The sequence below is a fragment of the Aythya ferina genome (genome assembly GCF_964211825.1).
Source record: "Aythya ferina genome assembly, chromosome: 7".
Taxonomy (NCBI): Eukaryota; Metazoa; Chordata; class Aves; order Anseriformes; family Anatidae; genus Aythya; species Aythya ferina.
In genome coordinates this window covers 16414792-16434138 of record NC_140302.1, presented here as the reverse complement: position 1 = coordinate 16434138, position 19347 = coordinate 16414792, and the positions used below count along the sequence as shown (strand labels likewise).

The 19347-nt window shown below is 42.0% G+C and overlaps 1 protein-coding gene across 5 annotated transcripts in view; it reads right to left on the bottom strand.

The window, feature by feature from the left end:
- NDST2 (N-deacetylase and N-sulfotransferase 2) overlaps positions 1-19347 on the bottom strand; it is a 130509-nt gene that overhangs the window by 38144 nt on the left and 73018 nt on the right. For 4 of the 5 annotated variants that reach the window (XM_084525774.1, XM_084525776.1, XM_084525775.1 and 1 more), the window contains one exon: positions 10495-10555. The exons of the other annotated variant lie outside the window; for it this stretch is intronic. The gene's annotated coding sequence lies outside the window, so the exon portion shown is untranslated. The remainder of the gene's footprint in view (positions 1-10494; positions 10556-19347) is intronic. 5 annotated transcript variants of the gene reach the window in all.

The window sequence follows — 19347 nt, the reverse complement described above, 5'->3', positions numbered from 1 at the left end:
AAACAGTCAAATAACAAAGCATGAAAGCAAACAATGTTTTCTTGTAACAGCCTAAGAAACAATGAGATAAGGAACAGCATGCGCAAGTGCAAATCCCCAAATTCCTACCTTTAAAAGCGATGTCCACAGGTGAAGTTGCTCTCTCAAAAAGAGTCTGACAGACAGCAGCCCAAGGAAAGACATGAAGCCAAAGGCAAAGCAAGGGGAGTGGAAAGCCCGAGAACTGCTCTTCACAGGAATCATAAATAAAGTAAGCTGGCCTTTCCCAAGAAGGGCAGCTGGGCTGCACAGTTGGTAGATGGCTGAACCATTAGTACCAGCAGTGGCTGCCTTCCCTTCACTCAGTGTTGCCAAAATCTCTCAAATCATTTTGTGAACCTAAAAATACAGGAATTTTAAATACAGACAAATGGAAAAATGTAAACAAATTAACGCTAAAAAAGAGCACACCACTGCTGAGGCAAACACACACCATTAACCACTAGCTGGTGTATCACACTGCAGCTACAGGTGGGTAGTGGGCAAAGCACAGTGCCACATAAGCAGCCCAAAAGCACAGCAGCTTTCCCTCAGAAACTATCTCGCCTTGCAGCTCCCCTCTGAAAAGCTTCCACATCACTCCCTGAAATCCCAGGAACAATGAAGGGAAAGTAAGAGAAGCACAGTCCAGTGTTCAGCTTATCATGGCACACCGCAGATCCGAGATGCTCCTTCAGGGTGGGGATACAGCTCCATTCCTTCCTCCTCTTAACACACTGTGCATCTCATCGCGGTGGGGCGTTGAACTCCATTTGCACGGCAGACAATGGGATCTGGCAGCAGTTCAAAGGCATTTCAAGCAAAGTGACTGAACGAGCTCGCTGCCGGCTCAGGCAGAGCGCGACGCAGGGCGCCCACTCTCCTCCCCTCCGCTCCCCGGACTGCACGGGCAGGTGCTGCACCACTGGCAGCCAGCTCCCCTTTTGTTCCGGTGGCAGGAGGATCAAGGGAGAAAGCAAAAAGGTGCTGTCGTGGAGAAGAGCAGCACCTAAAACCACACCAATAAGGTAGAGGGACGCAGGGCGGGGGGAAGAGGCGGGTGGGCAGAGGGAGGGTGAGCGGGGGAGAGGGGAGGAAGGCAGCCCACACAGCCAGCAGTGCCTGGCACCCTGACAGCTTGCTGCCGGAGTTTGTCTTCTGAAGCTGTCACGGGTTTATGGATGCCTTCAGACTGACAAGCTGACAAGCTGAGGGAAACTATGCTCCGCAAATGTATTCGGCAGCAGTAAATTGCTTCTCTTGCCCTAATGTGGCTCACAGTTTCACTCGGTGAACTGATCTCATTATCAGAGGGGGGGAAAAAAAGGCGAACCAAACCAAATGCACACCAGCTAAGTATACTCAGCCACTATTATTGGAATCTGAGACTGGAATAAATCTGCAGATGGACACAGAAAAATCACCTCCTTGTACACCACTAATAAAAAATTAACATGCTAAAAGAACAAGTACATAAATCTGAGAGTATGCTCTGTCATTAACCAAGTGTGTTTGGTTGTAATGGTGGGAGGGATAAACTCTCATTAAACCCCCAAAAGAATGTCACGAGAGCGGTTCTGTATTTCAGAACATGACAGGCAGTGGTGCTCTAGAAGAGCAGAGAGGCAGGCAGGATGCACTGGAAGAAACAAGATGAGCGTGGCAGGGTACCCTGCTCTTTGAAGACACAGTGCCCTAGGTACACTCAAAGTTGTATCCTTTCCCAGGCAGGGTTTGGGAGAAAAGGGTTTTCAGACAGGATGACACACTAGCACACATCTCTAGAGGAGTTATTTTAACGGGAGCTGACAGCCCCCAGCAAACACTTCTGTAATAAGACACTGCAAACTTCGTGCAACGGCGTGTTACAGGGTATTCGAGAGCTTTGGAAGAGGCCTGAATCTGATCGATCCAGTCGCTGCCTCTATTATACAGCAAACAAAGCACCTCCTTCAAATTTTCTCCTGACACGACCAAGCTAAAAAGAAAAATCAGAAACAAGGGTCAATGATTAGGCCCTTGCAGTTACCTCCTGTGACTTCACCTGCTTCTGCGGGATGGCTAGTTTCTCACAGTTAAAAAGACCAGGTAGCTGCAGTAAGAACTGTCTGAAAGGTATTTATTTTTTAGTGTCGCATTGCTCTGGTGGAACAAGAACAAGTCCCGGAAGCAAGGGCTAAAATGGTTTAAATTGTTTATTATAAATTAGATGATTTTCCTTTCAAATTAACAATAAAACTAACTCAGAATGCACATAGGTATTTGTTATGTCCCGTAATAACACAATGATTTGCTCAATGCTGTTTCATCCTAGAAGACACATTACAAAAACATAGCAAATTATTTATTCATTTAATATGAAAACTGAAAGAAGCATTGAAGTCTTTCAGAAGGAAAAGCACCCAGACATACTGATATTTACTGCTAAGCAGTGAATAAATGATGAGGTGCTGAGGGATACAGATTACACACAAGAAACTGACGCAGCTGCCCTAATTAATCAACAAAAGCTAAATGGATGTTGAGTACCTTTTAAAAACGGGGGTTCCACATCTAACAGAGGAGACAACTCTCTATCTTGCCTCTTTAAAACAAACAAACTTCTCACAGAATTGTCATGCTACAATGCAGCCCTGCAAGTCTGCAGGCCTCTTTAATTTTGTTAATTGCAGATGGATGATGCTGACAAAAATTTTCTTTTATACATAACCTAAAATCCTTTAAATTTTTAGCTTCTGGCTGCCATCTCTGCCAGTAAACATATCGTTTCCATTCAAGCCACAGCGAGCAAAAGGCAGATGTTGGAAACCTCTCAATACTCCACTAATCACAAAGACGACAGAAAATCCTGACTCCACACAATGCAGGCCTGATTTTTAAAATAACCCTGACTTTCATGACCAGTTTTCGCCAAACACTTAATACATTTTCCTCCAGCCTCCAGTGTTTTACAGGGATTCTGGTTTATTGGACATTTGCGGGTAGTCTTTTCCAATTTACTCACTTAGAAAATGTTAGAAGAATTACTGTTGTTCCACGTACATGAAGACAGGCAATTTTTGCTCACTGCCTGAAGTCAAAACGTCAGTGTCTTTCACAGAGGCTAGATCTCCTCCACCCTCCCTACCCAAACCTCCCTCAGTTTCCCACTCGACCCCGCCTTCCAGGACCATCCCATGCTGTCCCTCAGGTCAATGGCAAGCAGACAAGAAAATCAACAGCTTTCCGTTGAGCATCCCTTACAGGCAAGTCCAGCAACTATGTCCTCATACTAGCAGGCAGCGACAGTGAGATTTCAGAGATATTTTCCTAACAGTCAGTCCTAACTACCCAGGCAGGACACAAGCTCTAGCACTGCTCAACATCGCTTTGTGGCGATCCTCTTCAAAGAGCCCTGGCAATACAGCAGAAGACGCTCTGTGCTGATACCAGTGACCAGACAGCCTGTAGTGCTGCACGTTGGAAGTACAGCCTCCCCTTCCCAGACACACTCCCCTTCATGAAGGCTGGGACAACCGCTTAGGTCTCTCTACACCATTCCCTGAGCAGTCTGTGGTATACATTAAGGCCTTTCTGACACCATTACTTGATCTCTGCATTCACTACTCAATTTATTTTAATAACTAGTGAGAGCTGAAGCACAGCTGCAGAGTTATGTAACATCAGAGCAGTGGTTTTCCACCAGGATCAGCAGACTGTTTCTGAGGGGTCCAAGGAACGGTTACCAAAAAAATAAAACCAATCATCAGTAGCTTTAATTCTCTGTAGAGGGGTCGATACCTTCTTTAGACAATTTTTGTAGAACTGTGAATTAGAACAGACTTTAAATGAATGTTCATCAGGGTGATACCCAGGAAAATGAAGGTAAATTCAAAACGTCTAGTCATGGTTCAGATAAAAGCCTGCCTTCTGTCACTGTCTGAAACTGTGTGTCCACTGCAGCATTTCTGAAACGATCCAAATCTTTCCTCTATTTTTAGGATCCATAATCTGGAAAACCTACCTGAATAACAGAACCAACTGTCAGTAGAAGGCCTTTTAGAGTCTCTATCCCTAAACTAAGAATGGTGATAGTTACAAAATATTAGCAGTATTTGCATAATTTCTGCTGACCAGGGTCATATTGTGTAACGACATCATTTCCAGGATGTTGGTTAGACCAAACCTCTCACTGTGCTTTGTATTAGTAGTAGCTTAAAAGGGTATATGGTATCAAGGTAAACATGTTTGAAGTGGCCTTAGTTCGTAAATAACCCAATCTTGAAAAGTTAAATAAAAAGGAGCAAAGTCCAACTGTTCAAGCAGACCTCCTAACAGACCTATCTTGTAGTCCTGGCTTCATACCCCAAAACAGACTTCATAATTCTCCCAGATGTATCACTTATCGGGCTTTACTATAAGGTGTTACTTGAACCTTTAAAATGACTTGAAACAGGGAGGCAAAACAGATTTTTTGTGCCCTGCCGTGTCAGACATGCTTTTCTGTTGTGTAGTTTTCAAAATACCTCAGGTTTAGGATGCAATTTACATTGTTTGCACTTGAGAAACAGACAGAGCCTAACTGGTTCTGGAACTAAGACATAGCAAGATACGTGTTCGGTTAGTTTGCATTCTTTGAAAAATCTTCTTGACCAAGCCTGGATTCTTACTTGTAAGCCAGCATGGCTTGATAGCACTGTTAATGCTATCCTTGGACAGTCCTTGACCTCCAGACATAAACACGTAACAAATCTAGCAGGGTTTACAGTCATGTGCCAAACAAGAATTTCCCACCCAGTTCTTCAGTATCAAACATGCAGCAGTCTCCTCTGTGCACAGATTCTGTCCCCCCACTTCTTTGCACACCATTGCACTCCTTCATCTTGCTTCACTACAGGTAGAAACAACACACTGAATGTGCTGCAGCCAGTCCCCCAAATCTTGCTGGAGACAGCAAAGACCAAATATGTTTGCATTTTTCCTCTGGAAAAATACTAACAAAGACAAAACCCTTTCTTCACTGCCATTCTGTTCACAGATAAAGCTGAAGGTCAGTTTAATAACTTCGTCCCTGCCAATGTGATAAATCAATTTGATTTGAAAACTGGACTGAAGGAGGTTACCTCTTCGCAGACTTTCCCTGAGGTTTACAAGTGAAAGTCCATCAAAAGACAGAAGTCTGCACGCATTTCAGCCCCTGTGGAATTTGAACCAAGGGTTTATGTTTCTGGCAGCACCACAGGATCATCTCTTCTACCATTCCTCTGGTATAAATCATTAGTGAGGTACTTTAATACCACACTAATACCTGAAAAAATTAAACATCTTTTGAGTTCCTTCCATCCTCCCTCACTCAAATATTGATAAAGAATCCTAATTACATTAGCTCTTCTCAAAAGATACTTAAATACAAAGCAAATTTTCCATGGATCACCAAGGGAGGAGGAAAAACTTTTCACCCTTTGTAGCAGCTGCAAAAACGACAGGAGAAGATTTAAGGATGCATTTATCCCAGACAGAATCTGTTTGTTAACAGAGAAACAGCTTCCTGTCCTTAATTTATCCTTTAACTGAGGTTAACAAGAGATCCACTTCATAGCACAAGGAAAAAACTACAATGAAGCCCAACAATAACTTAATGGCATAACAAGATATATATAAAAATAATGTCAGTATTGGGAAGGGCATGGGGGGCAACAGAGTAGATGGACCTTGCAGACTTGTGTAGGTCAAATATGTGCAAATAAAATGTCTTTAGTAGAATTAAAAAGATTTAGGTAGACTTATAGCTGTTTTCAATGTTTATATTGTCACTGGTGAAATCTACCCTACTTCTATTTCAAAGACAACTAAGTCATACTATTTTTTTTCAGCCTGCCACTGAAATAGAAATCTAGTTCTTGAGAAGGTCTTGGTGTAGTTGACTATGGGATTAAGGGAAACAAACAAACAAACAAAAACCTGTAAAAGGTTTATATCCCTAAAAATGTACCTCTGTCTCTTAGATAAGGTGACCAGTGAGCCATCACCCATACTGTTTGGAATGAAGTGCCCATTTCAGGGATGACAAGAATTTCAGGGGCCAGGATAAGCATGTGATGGAAGACCCTTTTCTTCCTCTTCAGAGAAACAAAGGGGATCTGCTATAGGCACCAGTTATATCATTATAATCTGTGAGAGATGACAGCATGCAGAGCAATCAACTTTTCCTTGTCTTTAACCTGTTCCACAGGAGCCTGTGGGTGTCATAAGCACTCAGTGGCAGGGACCATCCTCATGCAGGATCTGCACTCACCCCTCTACTTATGGCCCAGCTGTCCCAGTTAAAGCTTGGGTCTGGGCCTTTGCCCTTTGCCTGAGCTGTGCTGTAGGTGTATCTGCCTGCAGCCCTGCCTCTGGCTGCATCTCCTGGGTGGACCTCAGCCTTATGCTGGAGGCAGCTCATCTCCTAGAAAGACCCCTTGTTTAGATGCTGTAGCTTGTACCCAGTCCCGCCTTTGGCCCTGTCACCTGTGTGGACTTGGGGCCCACGCTGTAGCCTTGTCCCCAGCCCTGTCTTTTATGCCCCAGATGGAGGCTGGGCCTGGTTATTCTCTCACCTTGCCTGTCGATGGACCAGCACCCAGCTCTGCTGGCTGTGCTGAGACCTGTGGGACAGCATCAGTTAGGGCACGGCCTGCACTGGGGTCACCCTTGCCTCCTGCCTCTTGCTGTGCCCTGACAAGGGGCTGGTATAACCACGGTTGCAAAAACAGATTTAAAAATCAATGGAAACAATATTCATCTCTTCTGACTAGTGATCGGACAGGTCTTTTCTGGGAAGCCCTCCAAGTTGTCCGTAATCACAACCTAAGTTGATTTCCAAGCCTTTAAGCATGGCTCTAGGACAGACCTTGGCAGTTTGGCGAATGCCAAATGGATCAACAGCTTTAATGCCAGATACAGAAAATATAATCTGAGAGACTAATATAGTTTTGTAATATATAAAGACATGAATCATAACTTGGGTTTCATTTTATGGAAGAAGGTGAAAGAAAGAAAGAACATGGGTTTGCATTTACACGTGAAAACTTAAGGGCAATGTGCTATTCTTCCTCCTCCAAATAGAAGCAGAAAGAAAAAGCTCTTGATGTATTGAACACAGCATTTCCTAAGCATCAGATTACATTCACTTAAAATGCATGGCAAGAAGGGTGGAAAGGGCCGGAGTGAAGCCGTTCAATTGACAAATAGGTAATACATTTAGAAGACAGCAAGTGACCCCATCAGAGCACCCGACTCATGCCCTTACACTTTGTAATTAATTTTTTTGTCTCTGTTCAGCTGTGCTCACATTCTTTTCATCTCCCAACAAATCTCCAAAAACCACTTGTGGATAAAACAAGTTAATATGGAAGAAAGGATAATGAAGTTACAGGTGTTGCTATGCAGGTAGCCAGCCTTATACATTCCTCATACTCGCTTAGAAGTGCCTACAGTTTGAGACAGTTCTATTTTAGTTTTTATTCATTTTAATATTCAACAGGCTCATCTTAAGCAACAGCCAATCTTTATAAATTTATATAAATTGTAATTGGCAAAAACCCACCACTGTAACCTGCCAGTTCTCTTAAAACTTCAGTCCAAAAAAACAATTAAAATGTTCAAGACCTGATCCTGTCCAAGCACTAGAATTCATCTCTGTTGCTTAGAGGTGCCATGATGTCATGATGACACACCAGAAGTAAATCAGCATATTTCTGGAGATGTTTCAAGGACTTCACTGATGGGATTAGATCAACTCTGAAAGTTTCAGAGGAACTGGTTACTATAACCTACCCCAGACAAAGAGATGAACTTGTGACTGCAAAGAAATACCTGGCAGGAAAGTCCTTAACAGAACCAACTGACATGACAAAATAGACACAGTTAGGAATGGTAAAAAGATAACATATAATGGAAGAGAAAAGGAGTAATTTTTCCCTCTGCTTCAGCTATGACTGTACAGAGTTGAGAGAAAGGTTTTCAGGAACATAAAGGCTTATATAAAGGTTTTTTGAAAATTATGCAAGTAAGCTGCTAGCATTTTGTGGTACTATCTCTTTTTTCTGACATTTAAGTGTGTAGCATTATTGGCACATGCATCTCATTGTAGGTGACATTAAAACATTATTAACCAAAAGGAAGTATTGCTAAGACAAGGGCTGAACTAATCACGGGTTAGCACAAAGAAAGCCCAAAGTCCACTGCTAAAATAGCAGTAACTTACAGTTTCCAGTGCTTCCACTTTCAAATACAGTCAAATGGCTTCTGCCTGGCCTACCTGGCTATATATTCTACTGCATGATCCCTTCTCCATCTGCTAACATTTCTACATTTGTCTATTCCCCCATTGCCTACCTTTTCTTTCACAATGAACCCAAAGGCGCAGTGGCAATTTATTGTGGCCGTATCTGAAACGAAACATTATTCTCCCTTTGCTCTCATAGCCATGTCACATATGCACTGACATTAATAGAACGTATAAAGCATGAATTCCATTAATGGTATCTTCACTGCCTCATTTATTATATTTAATTTAACAATTTCTCATGTGAATATTACACCAAGCATCTATGGAATAACACAACTATTCAAGCTGTACAGAATGCCGATTTGCTCACTACACTCATTCTGCACTATCACAAATTTTTAGATAATTTATTCTGTTTCTACTTTGGAGTTTGCAACAGTCGTCCTGGCTTCTGTTACCACCCTACTCATCACAACAACGCATTGCAATTACGAAAATCTTTATCATGTGTTTCAAGTTATTTTTTCCTTTACTAGTCTCTGCAGATTGTACTTTCCAAATTAACAACAAAAAGTTTACAAAAGACAGGTTTACACATTTACTATTTGAATCATACCAGAAGAATGAACTATGAAAATGAAGAAACACCAGCTATATGGGACCTACTACTTTTTTTCCAATCCTCTGAAATCCTTATATCTGATCAATGCTCGAGGCCCTATTCTACGTATCACCAGAAAAATCAGGGTGAGGAAGAAAAAGCATAGTGCTGCAGTATGAACTGGGCTGGGAAGGGGGGGTTGCCTAAGGAAAGTGGGAGCTACAAGAAGACCTGTCCCGTAAGGTATCTTTCATTTGGGCAACAGTATCACTCATCTATGGCTCCCCAGGATAATTAGGGTTGGAGTTTAGCTTTTGGTTGAGAGGAAGTTCGGCTCTGTAGTGTGAGAAGGGCTCAAAGAATCTGAAGTTGTCCTTTTAGTACATTTTTCTCACCACCTGAGTTTCTGTACACTAGAACTCAGCATTAAGTATGAGCTCCTGTAATTTCATTTTTATAAACCAAGCCTACTTCCATAACAAACGCACTATTCCATTCTCCATTTTTTCGCCATCTAATTTTCTGCACAGCTGAAGCCATAATGACCTGCCTGCATAAAGCAATCTGAGATATCCTTGTAAGCAAGATCACTCTTCAGGCATTCTGGAGGAAAAGTATTTCAATCAGACTTCTCCAGCACACACACAAAAGCAAATTTCTGTGTTGTTTGAGGCAAGGAATGAAGGAACCTTTCAATGGACGAAAAGACATGGCCACGCCATCCCTCTTCTGCAGCAATGACTGTAGGAATTACAACCATTAAGACAGGATTGGCATTTTCAACGTACCACAGTGTCTGAAAGCCATAAATACCACAGGATCCAGATGCAAGTTCTGCATCAGGCACCTGGACAGGACCAGTGCTTTTTTGCTAGAGTATAATATTCAAGCTTATGAGCTAAACATAATTCACAAGAATTACTTTCCCTCACTATTCATACAAACAGAACTGAGGAAAAAAAGTAGGGCTCCTTTCCTCCAGCACAGAATTTAGACCACACCAATATTTCTATTTTTAATTACATTTATGATATTTCCTGTGGGTATAAGTCATGAATGCAGTTCCAGTATGCTGGGAGCAACATAAATATAGTCATTCCCAAAGGGATCTTACAGCTGTTATGCACAGGTCAGAGATTCTGTGAAATGCAATATGTGAAACTTTAAAAGCTTTCTAGCCCACATCCTTCCCATTCCTCTTCAAATTTAGAATTAATGGAATACTGAAAAATGTTGCCCCAAATTTTGCCCACAAAGTATGCAAATATTCACTTAATTCAAATAAAATAATATTTAGTATTAAACAAACACCCATTCCTATCTCACTCAGGAGCTACATCAGAAATTCCTTTCTAATCCAAACCAACTCTGCTGTCACTCCATGCTGAGAGCTGTGTGACTGAAGACAAAAAAAATGTGGAATTGCTTCCTCTGCAAATCATTCTAAGGTTGGGAAGGAGGAGTGCAACATCACATTTCTGCATTTAAGTCTATCCTCCTCCTTCTACCTGATTCCTTAACTCTTATTTTGACACATGACCACTCAAAAGGACAGAAATAAGCTCTTCCCCTTGCCAAATCTAGAGATAGCATACCATAGAAACAGAAAAGATTCTTCACTTACCTCTGATCGCAGTTTGGGAAAGGAAAAACACTCATCAGCTGCTTCTCTCAGCAATTATGTTCTGTTTTAAAATAAATAAAAAAGAAACAAGACTTTAAGCACAGCCTCTGTCTCTCTTCCCTGAAGTTAGCCTCCATCAGTGTTTGTAAACATTTACTTAGCAGGAGCACCTTTGCTCTCCAGAACCAAGGTAATGATTACGTTACACTAACCATGGCATGAGGACAGAACAAGGCCATTACAACAGCCTTGCTGGCACTGACTAGACAGTGATGTCGGGTTGTACTTCAGCAGGCTCAGTTGTGCAAGACTGAGAAAGAGAGTTGTGAGATGAGAAATGACAAGCACAGGAGAGAAAAAAAAAAAAGAAACAAAACAAAACAAACAAACAAAAAAAAAAACAGGAACCTGGACTCAGAGGTAAACCACAAAGAAAAATGAAAGTTCACAGAACAAGCAAATGCGGTTGAGCTGAGAGAACTGGACAAGCCAGAGTCGTTCTAATGTGATTTCTCACATCTGTTCATTAGGATTGCTGCCTTTGAAACAGTGAACAAAGCAAACTATAAGATGCTATTTCTTTAGTGTTAGCCACAGCTGAATCAGTTCAGTAAAACTTTAGTGGTGTGACAAAGTTTGCGTAGTGTACTGGCAAAGCCTTTAAAAGAGTCAGGCCCATAAGGTATACTGTGAATCAAAAACAAACCTCCTGAGTACTGAGTTACACCCTTCCTCCACCCCTCTACCTGGCTGGTGATCACACAGATGAAAGTTACTTTGTGAAACTAAGTGAAGCTCAGGTAACTTCTGTGCAGGTACACACACAGGCAACATACGCCAGATTACCAGTGGAAAGCCCTCAGTGGAGCTGATGAAATCCACGAAGACAGCTCAGATTAGAACAAGGCTGGGGCTAGAAGGGTGATTTTATCGTGCCTGTTGTACAGAGAGCCTCTAAAGGCAGATCTTCTACCTCAGCAGTGTATCAGATACACAAGTACTCTGTTGTAGCTTTCCAGCTCACACAGACCTTGATTCAGCAGACACACCGACCTTTGAGTTTCCAATAATCTTTAATACCTCTACAGCCAACTAGTAAACAAGAACTACACCTGTGCTGCCTGTAAATAAAACCAAGCATTCCCGAATCCCTGCTTTCCTCACATTTAAACTGCAAATTTAAAAGAGCAGCAAAATTTTCTCTTTTCATTTTTCCAGGTTTGATAAGGATTAGTTTAGAAGAACACACCTACTCTTCCCCTGCCGTCCTCAGTACACAACCTTCCTCTTTTCCTGTGATCCAAGAACCACCAAATATCCTTAGTTGAACGGGATCCTCAAGGATCATGGAGTCCAGCTCCTGGCCCCACACAGCACCACCCCAAAATCAAACCATGTACCTGAGAGCGTTGTCCGACCAGTGCTTGAACTCTCTCAGGCTCGGTGTTGTGGCCAACCGCCAGTGGGTTCTTCAGTGAAGCACCTTTTCTTAACAGAAAAGGTTGGTTCTTCAGTGCAGAACCTTTCCCTAACCTCCAGCCTGACCCTCCCCTGTCCCAGCTCCATGCCGTTCCCTCGGGTCCTGTCGCTGTCCCCAGAGAGCAGAGCTCAGCGCCTGCCCCTCCGCTCCCCTTGTGAGGGAGCTGCAGGCCGCCATGAGGCCTCCCCTCAGCCTGCTCTGCTCTGGGCTAACAAACCCAGGACCCTCAGCCGCTCCTCGTGCCTCTCACTCTCTAGACCCTTCACTATTTTGTAGCCCTCATTTTGGCATGCACTAACAGTTTTATGTCCTCCTTACATTGTGGCACGCAAACCTATGGTTGGTGACTGCCCGGCCGCCCTTTTGTTTGGAAAGTTCTAGAATTCTTACGTAACTGCACTAAGGAGTTCTGGAAGGCGTGAAGAGGAAGCCTGCATCCCTGGCCTCCACAAATCTTAACACATTAGGACAAACATTATCTTGTCCTTATCCTCGTACGATAGGACAGGAGGGCAGAATTTAACATCAGTTGAATTAGGTAACAAGGAATTTAAACTAAATGCAGTAAGTAGCAGTCCATATTTTGTCACTGGCTATTATCAAGCAGACAGACTTTTCCGTCAGTAAAATATGACTGGAATTGGCCAAATCTGATTGCACTGCAAGATTTATTGTAAAGACCCATAAGCTAACAGACTGGTATAAAGCAACACTGATGGATGACACTGCTACAATTTCCATGGAAAGCCAAGTTAGGTGGGAAAAACCTTGCGTAACAACTTTCCCTTTTCCTCCTTCATACATAGTCATCTGCCTGTGTCATCCATGAGAAGCAGGTATATTTGTATGTTTGGAAAGCACCAGCACAAAGTGCACGTTACCACCATCATCAACAGCTGCTAAACTCCCAAACGCTTCACAGAGAACAACACATTTCATCTCCAGGCATCAAAGTATTCACTAACGGCATGAACCTCTGCCTAGCACACAATTAAGTGACTTTGCAAAGATGTCATTAACTCTAGGAGCTTCACATCTTTTCCCATGTTTGTATTTAGTTTCCAATTTACCAGCCATTACAGTAGAGTGGGAAAGCTCCTGAAGCACGCAGGAACCCAGCCAGGCAAGTTCCTTAAGGAGCTCCTCTGAGACAGGGGGTGCACCGTATGGAGACTCAGTAAGCAATGACTTTTATTTTCCTGACAGTTTTATTTCTCAAACACCACCCTCATTGAAAATTTCACTTGATTTTTTTACCCTGGAAAAAAAGCCAAACCTAAACATAACAGATGCTCTCTGGAACACCCAGGACACATGCAAGAGCATGTGTGTGGTCCACTTCACCACTACAGGACAAAACAGCTTTCTGGAAAATGAGAAGGGTGCTTAGTTTTTCTCAGCAGAAAAACCTTAATGTTTACGCTAATTTGATATACATGTAACAGGGTCCACTCAGTTAAAAGAAAAGTATTCACACAGGAGCTCAACCAAGTGTAACTACTTTCCCATGAAGATCTTATCCTCAGTGTGGGCAAACAGTCCAAGGAACACCATACAGACAGCAGTTCTGTTCTGTGTGTCTCTGTAATTACAGCAGAGAAACAGTGCTAATGACAGACCCTAGTTTAAAAACAGTAATAATAATAAAAGCCCGAAAGAGAAGCATAGTGAAAATATATGAGGAAGCATATATTGGGAAACGTAAAACCTTGATAAGGTCTTAATATTAAAGGATTTAAAGGGACACAAACAACAAGTAGGATGCCCTGACTAGTAGTAGACTGGGGAGGATTTTTAGTTAATTTCTGTAAAAGAACAAGATAGAGAATAAAAAAGGAGAGAAACTTGAAATCTGCATTTCTTCCCAAATAACATATATAAGATCACCAAAATACTTGTGTAGGTTTACAGTTCGAAGCTGCACAAAGGCACACAGACCAAAAAGAAAGAAGGAAACTTGGCAGTAAGGATATACCTGAAATAGTTGATCAAGGATATCTAAGGTAGGTTATCTTAACAAATAAAGCTCCGCTATGGCTCACTTATGTGCACCCCGCAGAACCGTTTTGAGAAGAGAAATTGTTTCAGAGACCCAGTAAATTTTTTAAGTGAATTTGTATTTCTGATAATAAGGGAAAGCAGCCTCATTTTCAAAGTTCTAGAAATGATCTCTTAAATTCCTCCCCTCACTCTTGTATGACAGGTTGCCCTCAACATAGTTCACTGGAGAAGCTTTCAAAACAGAAGAAAAAGGCAGAGGCACCTGAGGGAGGAACAGCATCAGTTAGATCACATAAAGCAAATGGCTTAGTCTGATTCACCACTTAGCCAATGCCCTATTTCAGGTCTTGCATATCCTCCTTGTGTGGTATCACCCTGTCTGCAGACAATAAAAGCAAGCTTTCCTCCCTGTATGCCTCCTCATGTTTTAGAAGGCCCAGTCCCAGTCTGTCATCAGCATGACTGTGCTTGTTTGCAACCTGTACTGCTCAGAAATGCCCATGACCCTGACAGCTCCAGCAGTTCTTAAAAAGGGTAATGCAAGCAGTGAAGTGTTAAAACTGTAATTCTATTCTGTCTTTGTCTCTGTTCTTTCCTCTCTTGCCATCAGTTAGCTGCATATCTCCCAACAAGCAAAAAAGCTAACCAATTGCTACCAACGCCAATGGGAAAAAAGATAGTAACAACCTTTTTCCCAACATTGCAGCCTGGCAGCTAAAATCATGCCAACTCTGAGAGAAGAAATTTGGAAGAAAAAAGAAAAAAAGAAAAAAAAGAAAGAAATAAAAAAAAAGAAAAAAAGAAAAAAAAAAAAAAGAGGGAGGGGGAGATAGCAACAGCTAAAACATTCAAAACATTGGGAAAAGACCTTTCCTTGTTCTACACTTTCTGTTCTCATCACGTGGGTGGGAAGGAAACAGCTTTCTCAACTGACAAACTTCCATTTATACAAGCCTTTTTCTTCCCTTTGTTTCTGTCTGTTCCATCAATAGGCACAGAATGGTCTTGAAAGAAGGAAAAAATGTGATTTAAGTATTAGACAGATATATCTTAAAAGACTGTCAGTTCCAGCAGCAGTGTTGTATTGAAAAGACAAGGGTTTTAAACTAAAAGAGGGGAGTTTTAAATTATGTACTAATAAGAAATCCTTCAGTCAGAGGGTGGTGAGGCACTGGACCAGGTTGCCCAGAGGAGCTGTGGGTGCCCCATCCCTGGAGGTGTTCAAGGCCAGGCTGGATGTCCAGGCAATCTGGTCTAGTGGTGGATGTCCCTGTCCATGCCAGGGGGGTTGGAACTAGTTGGTCTTTAAGGTCCCTTCCAACCCAAACCATTCTATGACTTTATGTTTCCCGTTCTGCCACAGAGCCACTGCCTCCTGACAACAATGCTGCAATTAAGATGATAGCACTGAGCATTCCCTCAACTACTGGGTTAAAAAGCAGAGCTCTGTATTTAAACTTTTCACTCCATTCAGATCATTTAAGCAATTCTGCTCGTGACTTTAAATTCAGACTCCTCCTCCTCAAAACAGTAAAAGTGAAGAGCCCTCCAAAAAACTAACCGCAACCAGGTTGGTACTAGTCCTTCCCTGGTCCTAATAAACTATGGCTCCTACAGACAAAGCAATGCCACATCTCCCCTGTACCAGTTCTAGAGTTATCACCATCTCAATAAAAATAGCATTTTTTAAAAATCAGCAAACAAATTACCAGCTGGATGAAAGGCAGGCAAGTGTTCAGCTTCCAGACAGACAGCCTGAAAACACCTAGGAGCTGGATTCCCAGGAAAGGATCTGATGGCAACAGAATGCTATGGAAATACTTCATGCCTAAGTAGTGACCCCCCCAACTGACAGCAAAGTTGACAGATACCATGGGGAATTTCAAGAGGAAGAGGGTCACATTTCACTCATTTTATTCCTCCTTTATATACAGCAAATAAAGTCAGAAGCCTGCTGACTTTAAGTCCATGTAATTCCTTTTCTACATTTTTCATTTATCATTGTCAATATTTGATCTGGACAGTGTTGCCTCTTCAGGCTCCTTTTGCTTACTTTTATCTCTGTCTTTTATCATAATACGAAGTGCACTCTACATTGCACAGGAGATTCCTCCAATAACTAAGAATATGAGGGAGGGAAACTAATAAAGTTTAAGCATCTCCTCACTTAACCCCACAAATGTGCCCATAGTGTTATGAATTGGCAGTTCCAAGATATGATTCTCCACCACCAAGGAAGCAATTAAAATTAAAATTAACAATGTTTATTTTCTGTAAAAAGGTGAAAAGACAATAAAGTTAATAATCTATTCCCAAATAAAAGGTATAAAACACAAGCTTGATATAACTGTAAAGGCACACTACGATGAAGAAAATGGGAGTTTTGTCCATAATTCAGCTTTAATGCACTGTTTAAACAGCTTTCCTTGTATGTACTTTCAGGTTCACAGTAATAACTTCTAAGACGCCCAGTAAGCAGCCGTATCACAGCTGGTTGCACACAAAAGATACTTAATGAGAAGAGATACTCCATCCAATAAACAAAATAAAAATTACAGATAGAGGTCTTCTTCCTGGATGCAAAAACACAAAGCTGAACGAAAGCCAAATCTGAAAACAGAATAAATATGGTATCTTGAAGCCAAATTGCGAAAGGATTAGACTCGTTAGCAGATTGGCCATATCCACACCTTTTTAATTAGGTGCATTATGCCTTTTTCAATAGGTGAGAGAAATAAATTTGCATACAAGGAAACAGAAAAAATGTAAAAATAATTGATGCTTTTAGGAGGATTAGGGGAATGAAGAAACTGAAACTTCTTACCCAATTACATTTTCCATGTTTAGCCACCATTCAGCCCCAGTTTCAGCTTAGCCAATGCTCAGAAACAGCCCTGTACCTTCAGAATTTTTCCCACACTGAGGTGTGACAGTTTTCTTTCTCTTTCCCCACAGTTTTCTCAAGATCTGCTCCTGACTGATGGTGCTTTCCAAAACGCCTCTATAGCTGGCTGCTGATGGCGAGCACTGCAGGTGCAGTCAGCTGGTGAGGAATGCACAAATGTCGAACAGACTGCTCCCTCTTCCCTGGCGGCTCCCAGTCGCCACCAAGGTTGGCTATAGAAATGCTCAAATAGTTGCCAAGCCTTGCCACAGCTGAAAATATATACCTGATCCACCCACAGAAGTCTCCACTCCCATATAAGTGTGTCTGGAAGAACACACAAATGCACCATTTTAACTCTACTTCTCATCCCTCTCCCTTTATACATCCTGCAACACAGAGGTAAAACAACCCAGCACCCAAAATCCATTTTAAAAGAAAATAAACAATGCAGCTGCTCGATCCAATTCTTTACTACACCTGGAAAAAGATCTTTGCATGAACCAGTAATTCTTTTCTCCTTACTCTCCATGAGACAACGCTCCATACAGACTGTGGCTGGTGAAAGAGCAGCGCAAGAACAATGTGAGAAGAGGAGTGTTGATTCTTTCAGTGCCACAGGTGCAAGGACTTGGCCACATCCTTTCACTTGGTCTTTTGAAGTCAACAAATTGACTGCAGCTAAATTGTCAGGAAGAATGGCATCTGAAAAAGGTACACATGATCAACCAACCTGAGTTCAAGGAACACCATAAATGCTTTGAGATTAGCTAGTCAGAAAAGCCGGCAGATCCTCTAGGCCACTGGGTTACGATCAGGGAGAAGCGTCAGTACTTAGAGACTGACTCGTGGAAGCACGACTAAAGCAGCTCTGTGCGGCATTGTTTGAGAACCACTGACCCAGAAAGGCACTAAAGCAAAGCCGTGCATAACACTCCCAACACAGGCACTCAGCCCTGTGCTCTGCTGTTGGAAGGAAAACCCTGCACAGAGCTCCATGATTTCACAGTCCACATACACAGCTAAGGGAGCTTTTGTGCTGACGGTGAAATGAAAATGCCCACTTCCCTTCTTACTTTCTCCTCAAGTCTCAAGTTAAAAGCTGTCTGCTGCTTTCCTGCTTTCTCTTCCCCCTTCTTATTTCACCCTTCTACAGCAATTCCAGCTGAATCAATCAGTGATTAAATTCCATGTGTTTTCATGTGAACATCTGATTTTTTTTGGCTTCCCTGGAACATTACCGAAGGCCCCCCTGCCACTCCTCTCTCACTCCCCGAGATCGAAATATACACAACTTTGTCTCAGCACCACTTCCCAGTAAAGCCACACTTGTGTTTTTAAGAGAGGCATCCAGCCAGCTGGAGGTTTCTTTACGGCTTCACTAAGTGCAAAGCCTTTTAGACCTGTAAATTGAGCCAAAACCCAGACCTACCATGCCCTTGTGGGACCAACAATATTCTTGCATTACTTGAAAAAGAAAACACATGAACCATCAGACTAAAAAGCATGTGACATGGCATCTGAATATTATCACTGTAGGATACTATCAGTGTTTCAGCAGATGAAACACAGCAGGGCCCAGTGTGCAAGATAATTGTTTTTTAAGACAATCAGCTATGCTGCATTTTAAGGTAGGTAGGAAAAAAAAAGTCCTAAAGCAGAAACGTTGCTGTAGTTTTATACAACATTTACACGTCAATGTGAGAATCTGATCTAATGCTCAGCACAACCAGCAGAAGTATTTCCACTGAATTCAGTAGGCACAGGGTCAGGATTTACATTGATGTTGTGCTGGTACATGCACATATGTTTATGCACATAAACACCATGCCATGCAGTATTATAATAATTTTTTTCTGGCATGGAACTGTCTATGCATTACACATGAATCACAGCAAAGTGTTTTTTCTGTTGGTGCTGGTGTGTGTTTTTTTTTTTAGTATTAAAAAACATCTTTCTCCTTTGGGACATAACCATAGACCACTGTAATCTCTATGATAACACAGATTTTCTTCTTGCTAATAATCTTCTTCCCTCCTCAGTATAGAAAGTGAGCATGTAAAGTGAATGACCTACCAAATCCCCTTCAGTTAAGGAACACTCTGCTCAGATGCATTGATACTCCTAAACTACATTTTCTTACTCACGTTATGAAGATGCATGTTCCTTTTGTTTTAACAGATTTACAATAGACAAAGTCAGTGACAACCCCCTGAGTTAGCTCATAAATCAGCAAAAAAGTCAGGGGAAACTGCCTTTTTTATCCCAGCAGTGTGAACAGAAACTGCCCTTATCCAGCATTATTTACCAGACCATCTTCCTGGTGAATTGTATAACCCTTGCAAACAGGTCCTGAACACATCCATGCTCCTAGGAACTCAGGTAGTTGCAGATCATAGGGCTATTCATTGGAAATGTTTTTTTCTGATTCCTACCCTTCAGCTTAACTACCAGTCCAACCTGAATATTATCAAAACAGACAAAAGGG